The 6,515-nt window shown below is 43.4% G+C and overlaps 1 long non-coding RNA gene across 1 annotated transcript in view; it reads right to left on the bottom strand.

Moving 5' to 3' along the window:
• Positions 1 to 6,515, bottom strand: part of LOC115031134 — a 12,457-nt gene that overhangs the window by 4,158 nt on the left and 1,784 nt on the right. The window contains exon 3 of the long non-coding RNA XR_003836756.1: positions 1,798 to 1,973. This is a non-coding gene — a long non-coding RNA (uncharacterized LOC115031134). The remainder of the gene's footprint in view (positions 1 to 1,797; positions 1,974 to 6,515) is intronic.

Here is a 6,515-nt window from a genome sequence, read left to right as displayed (position 1 = left end):
AAAAAAAAAAAAAAAAAAAAAAAAAAAAAAGGACTGAAATCCAGTCCCATGATGCCTGGGGTGGCTCATAAGAGATCTGGAAAGGATTGTTTTCTTGAGGAATAAACTGCATAGCCCCAGAACACTGTTTCAGGGCCTAGGGCCGGCCCCCTTTCCTGGTTCTCTGAGGGAGAGGATTTCCTAAATCATCTTTCTTAGACCTGCATTCATTAGCCCAGTGTCTCCCTCTCCTGCATTTAGGACAGAGTCCTGGTTTTCTCTTGTTACTATTTTCCTTAGTTTTATTTGGACAATTCCTCACTTGATGCCCTATCTATCCAGGCCCAAAACATCCATCAGGAGGTCCAGTAATCCTTCACTTTCCATTTCCAGTCTTTCTATAAGATCTCATGGCAGCTAGGCAGGCTGTGTTTGCATTCTCATAAGCCATTGTTTTACTAAAAGCATTCCAGCATTAGCATCTCCAAACACACTCCTTACTGCTTGCATCAACCTATTAACAAACTCCAGAAAAGGCTCATCAGGTCCCTGCCTTATTTTTGAGATCTCTTGAGACAAATCCCCTTTAGTAGGCAAGGCACTCCAGGCCCTTCCAGCAGCAAAGCCAATCTGAGCATAAGTACCAGGATTAAACTGTAGCTGATTCTGTATATCCTGATACGGACCTTCCCCTGTTAACATCTCATAAGTAACCGGATAGTTAGCTCTAGCATTGAACTCTGCTGTCTGCTGGCATCTTTCAGAAAATTCTGTTTTCCATAACAGAACATCTCTTCCCACCAAACATGCACGAGCTAACTGTTTCCAATCTGCAGGCAGTAGAGCCTTGGTAGACAGGTCCTCTATCATGGCCATAGTGAATGGAGCAGTAGGTCCATACTGAGCACAGGCAGTTTTCAATTCCTTTAGCTGTTTAAAAGGAATGGGAATGTGGTATCTAACTGTGTTCCCGTTTGATCCTGTGCTTCAAACACAAGGCATCGCAGAGCATATCCCTGAATGTCTTCCCCTTGTTCTACAGCCTGATTCAGTCCTGCCTAAAGAGGTGATAACAGGGTAACACTAGGATTTAAAGTAAGAGGTCTCCCTTCATCTCTGATGCTCTTTAAAACTACTGGAGGAGGCAAAATCTTCATTTCTGGCTCTACTGTTGTTACATCCTCTTCAGAATCCGAACTTTCGCTGCTCTTTTGTTCTCTGAGAACTTCCTTAAATCTTTCAACAAGCTGAGCTAATTCTTTTACTTTCATCTTCTCCTGTCACCGGGATATCCTTGCCTGTTCCTTTGCAAAAAAATTCCTTAAGAGAATCCTGAAAAGTATGACCCTTACCAACTTCTTCCTCCAATCCAACTTCATCCCCAGGATCAAGAGGCTCACCACTCTTTCCTGCCTTGTCTGAAACCTCAGAAACAGGAAGTGAGGATGGAATAGCTATGTCTTTCTCTTGATTTCACTATTTGAGTCTTCCAATTTCTTACCTAATTTTATACTTTCATGTCTAGGATCCAAAGTATCTCTAACTAAGGTCCAGAGGCTAAAAGCATCTCTGGGAATTTTTTCAGGACCGTGTGTTGTATAGTACCCTTTTATCCCTTCTCCCACTTTGTCCCATGTCTGTAAGTTTATCATACCTTCCTCAGAGAACCAAAGACAAATTTCTCCTATAAAAGTCAGAAACTGGGTAAGCCGTTTTTTGACTTATCTTTGCTCCTCTAGATTTTAGCATATCTTTAAGCACATATACAAAAAAAACCTTCTACCACTACCTCTACCCATTCTTACAGGGTTTACTCACTGCTGGCCCAAATTTTCCTTTGCGTCCATGCTTCCTTTCCCCACAATATCCGTCACTGTAAGCTTTGTGGTACTGGAGCTCTAATGTTGGGAAGTCACCTGACCAAACCAGCTTAGTCGGTCAGTCAACACACCTGACCAAACCAGTGCAGTCAATCAGCAGGGTCGGAGTGAGGACTGAAAAGAAAAAGACAGTTTAGACAACTCTACAACATGACCCCAGACAGTTCTGAAGCTGAAGCCGGTTTTATTTTTTATTTTTTTTCCCAATCTGCTTTTATATCATTCTAGGTACATACAAAGAATATGGTTAGTCCTAAGGTATAAACAAAGGAACAAACAAGGCAATAAAGTCACATGCTCACTTTATCAGGGGTTTATCAGGATGACCAAGATACAAGGAATACAATACATCCCTCGGCTGTATTTACCCTTGAGCCTACTTCCTTGTCCTAGATTACTTCTGTGTCTCCGCATGCAGGAAGTCAAATTGCGGCCAATTCCTAGAAGCAGCCCCAAAGGCTCTCCATAAGGCCACATCTCCTAATTCGTCTCAAATAGTGTCACTCCCTAATGACTAAGCATCCAAATATATGAGCATTTGAGGGCTATTCTCACACAGATCGCCACAACCAGGTAAACCTCCCCCCCCCCCCCACACACACACTCCCATTTTGGGTTGTGTCTATCTGTCCAGTAAATATCTCCCTGCTTCTTCTCTGGCCTATGTCTTCTGCTTGCTCATCCTTCTTGAACACCATAAAGCCAGCCACTCTACAACAGCTCTCCCTCCATCCAGACTCATTTGACTAAAGTCTCAGAGGCAGGAGTGGAATTCCAGGGAAAGCCACCCAGTGAGAGTAGAGGGAGAGGAAGATGGGTGCAAGCAGATCCACCTGGGCAGGGAAGGGCAGAGCGGCTGCAGAGCCCCCAGCAGGTGTGCCCAGTGAGCAGCTGCATCCTAAGATGACTCAGCTAGCAGCCGCTGCATCTGACGGAGAAGCACAGACAGCCTATGGCAAAGGCTTCCTTGCTAGTTTGAGTAAGACGTTAAAGCCCTGCTTCCCAAACCTTCCCAACGCTATGACCCTTTAATATAGTTCCTCAGGTGGTGGTTACCACCCCCACCCCAGCCAGAAAATTATTGCGTTGTCACTTCTAAACTGTAATCTGGTACTGCTATGAATCATATTATAAATATCTGAGTTTGCCGTTGGACTTAGGCGATCCCCATGAAAGGTTCATTCAACGCTCAAAGGGGTCTCAACCTCCAGGTTGAAAACCACTGCTTTGGAACCTGTTAAGAACAAAAATAGATACAAAGAGCTGAGGAAAGTAAAAGCCCATCCTCGGCTCTTGCTCTCTTCTGCTCTTGCCTCTCTCTTGCCTTGCCCCCTTGCTCTCCCTCTCTCCCCACTCCCTTTCCCTCTCTCTCCACGTGGTCATGGCCGGCCTCCACTTCTCTACTCTCTCCTTCTCTCTGCCTTTCTCTGCCTCTACTACTGTCTTAACTCCCCTCCCCATGCCCTGAATAAACTCTATTCTATACTGAAAGAAAGAAAGAAAGAAAGAAAGAAAGAAAGAAAGAAAGAAAGAAAGAAAGAAAGAAAAGAAAAGAAAAAAAGCCCAACCTAGGAAATAATGTGTGCCTTGATAGTAACTGTAAGTTTTATAATAAAAGAGTGTAAAAAAATACTACATATGATTTTTTTTTTAATTAAATGCTATAAAACTTGCCAGGCGTGGTGGCGCATGCCTTTAATCCCAGCACTCCGGAGGCAGAGGCAGGTGGATTTCTGAGTTCAAGGCCAGCCTGGTCTACGAAGTGAGTTTCAGGACAACCAGAGCTATACAGAGAAACCCCGTCTTGAAAAAAACAAACAAACAAACAAAAAAACAAAACAAAACAAAAAAAAAAACCTATAAAACTTGTGTTTCAGACAAGGGATTCAAGTATTTTTATCTCCCCTACCGTAAAAGGCGTTCATGAGAATGTTTTACACACACACAAAACACACATTAGGTAAAAGCACACTGTTGAATTCCAGGGATTTGATTGACAGGAGCAGCAACCCCTTTGCTCTTCTTCCTCATTTCTTGTGTGTACATTATTTTCAAACTTGCTGACTCTGTTCAGACTGTGAGGTTGGAGCCCAGACAGTGGGGAAGAGACTCAGTCACCCCTAGAGTTAGAATAAAAATCAAATGCACTTCCTATTCCTGGGAGTAGAGTTGTTGGGGGAGGAGGGGAGAAAGAGAAAGAAAGAGAAGAGGAGGGGAGGGGAGGGGAGGGGAAGAGAAGAGAAGAGAAGAGAAGAGAAGAGAAGAGAAGAGAAGAGAAGAGAAGAGAAGAGAAGAGAAGAGAAGAGAGCCCAAATGTATCTCTAACAAAAGCAACAGCAATAAACAGATAATAACTGTGAGTCAGAGGCGCTCCTGTTCTTGCCCACTTATTCACATTTTCTCAATACTTTTCTTAGTTTAACTAAGAGGTTTATTAAAATCTCCCTAAAAGACACTGTACAAATACTTTGCTTTATAGACTGGGAATACAACTCAGTGGTTCAAGGCTTTCACTGTATGTGGGGGGCCTTGGGTTTAATCCCCAGGTATCTCAAATCAAACAGCAAAAGCAAAACACTGCTTTTTTTTTTTTTTTTTTTTCAACTATGGTAAGAGTTGGGGGTGGGGGAATTCTTAGCTCTTGGGAGCCAGATGTGGTAGAACTAAGAAAATGAGGTAGAGTTACTTGCTGTCTGGTCTTCAGATAGCTCTACTGGAAAAGCCAGGCCATGCCAAAGAGGATATGGTCATTCTTAATATGTCTCTGTGTGTGTGTGTGTGTGTGTGTGTGTGTGTACATGTGTTACCTGGTCTATAGAGAAACTGAAGCCCAGGGAAGTTCAGCCATGAGATTGTTTCTGTAGCGCCTGGAACAGGTTCTAGAACATAGTAGCACTTGCAGTACTTGCTGCAGTCTCAGTACTGAAGATGGAAGCCATTGGAATTCAGGAGTGTGGGTTCTAGGTAAGATGTGAGGATACTTGAGAGTTGGGGATATTGTCAGTGGGAGAGTGCCTGCCTACCTCACAGGGCCTTGAACTTAGGCCCCATCTCTCTCTCACTCTCTCTCTCTCTCTCTCTCTGTGTGTGTGTGTGTGTGTGTGTGTGTGTGTGTGTGTGTGTGTATAGGGGGAGCAGTAATTATGTGTTCAAAAGAGATGATGCTTTAGTCTGAGTCTCTATCTCTGAGCTCAGTGTGGCTTGTTGCTCTGTACACCCTCTATACCCAATCTCATCTGTCCAGTGTGCTTCAATAATAAACTCTACACACAGAGAATTAGGGTGAAATATTATCAGACTCACGCTCTGATTTTGGCATGAGTTCTGAGAGATGCAGATTTGAACTTCCTAGGTTCCTGGGCTCAGAGACACAGTTCAGTGACATAGAGCAAATTCTTGGAAATGCTCACTGCTCTCTCACCTAAGGTTCCACTGAGGACACTTCCTTTACTAATTTGTTTGACACAAGGTCTTGCTGTGCTGTGGCAGGGCTTGAACTCATTGGCTAGCCCAGGCTGGCTTTAAACTGGGGGCAGTCCTTCTGCCTCAGCTTTCAGAATATACAACAAACTGCTTTGGAGAAAGAAGTTGTGTTTTCAAGTCCTTAGTTTTCTGTGTATCTACCTAACATGTTCTCCTGGGGCTCTGCCTTCTCTTCTGTGGGTAACATGTTCTGAAATGAATGCGAGCCAAGAAGTGGCCCTTTCTTGGGAGATCTCCCTGGCTGAGTCACTTTTGCTTTTCTTCTTTGCCCAGTAGTCTAAATTCTAAGGAAAAACTCCACCTGAGATGTTAAGATGTTAGGTGCTGTATTAGTCAGGGTTCTCTAGAGTCACAGAACTTATGGGTAGTTTCTATATAGTACAGGAATTTGTTGATGACTTATAGTCTACAGTCCAACTCCCCAACAATGGTCAGCAGCAGCTGTGAATGGAAGTCCAAGGATCTAGCAGTTGCTCAGTCCTACAAGGCAAGCAGGCGAAGAAGAGAAAGCTAATTTTCCTTCTACCAATGTCCTTAAGTAGGTCTCCAACAGAAGGTGTGACCCACATTAAAGGTGTGTACCACCACACCTGATTCTGGGACTTGCTTGGTCCCAGGCTGACCTTGAACTCAGATCTCCATGCCTTAGTCTCCTGGGATTAAAAGCCTGTATTAACTACTTTGCTTGGGCCTAAACTTTTCCTGGCCACTAGGCCAAGATCTCCATGCCAAGATCCAGGTCAGAAACTTGTGTCTTCCAGCCTCAAGATCTGAATCACAGGTGAGCCTTCTAATTCTGGATTGTAGTTCACTCCAGATATAATCAAGTTGACAATCAGGAATAGCCGCTACAACTGTTAAGTAATCTTTCCTTAGATTTATAAAGGTTCACAACCTCTGATTGCTTTCAGATAAAATAGGAGTATGGGATGTGTTCTCTGTTCTTTAATTCTATGTCTTCACTAACACGAAGCCTGAAAATTGCTGTGATGCTTAACTCACAGGAAAGTAAGAAGCTTGTAAGTTGTTTTCTCATGCAATTGATCACAGCAGTAAAATTGACCAATATACTGCTGCTCTTAAGTACTCTGAGCATGCAGTGTTGTGGTGTAGACGGTTGTGTGTCCTGCCCCATTAACATGCTGAAGTCTTTTTTTTTTTTTTTTTTTTTTT

The sequence above is a fragment of the Mus caroli genome, chromosome 5 (assembly GCF_900094665.2).
Source record: "Mus caroli chromosome 5, CAROLI_EIJ_v1.1, whole genome shotgun sequence".
NCBI classification, from domain to species: Eukaryota; Metazoa; Chordata; class Mammalia; order Rodentia; family Muridae; genus Mus; species Mus caroli.
The sequence above is the reverse complement of the archived record's forward strand: the minus strand, read 5'-3'. Positions and strand labels throughout refer to the sequence as shown.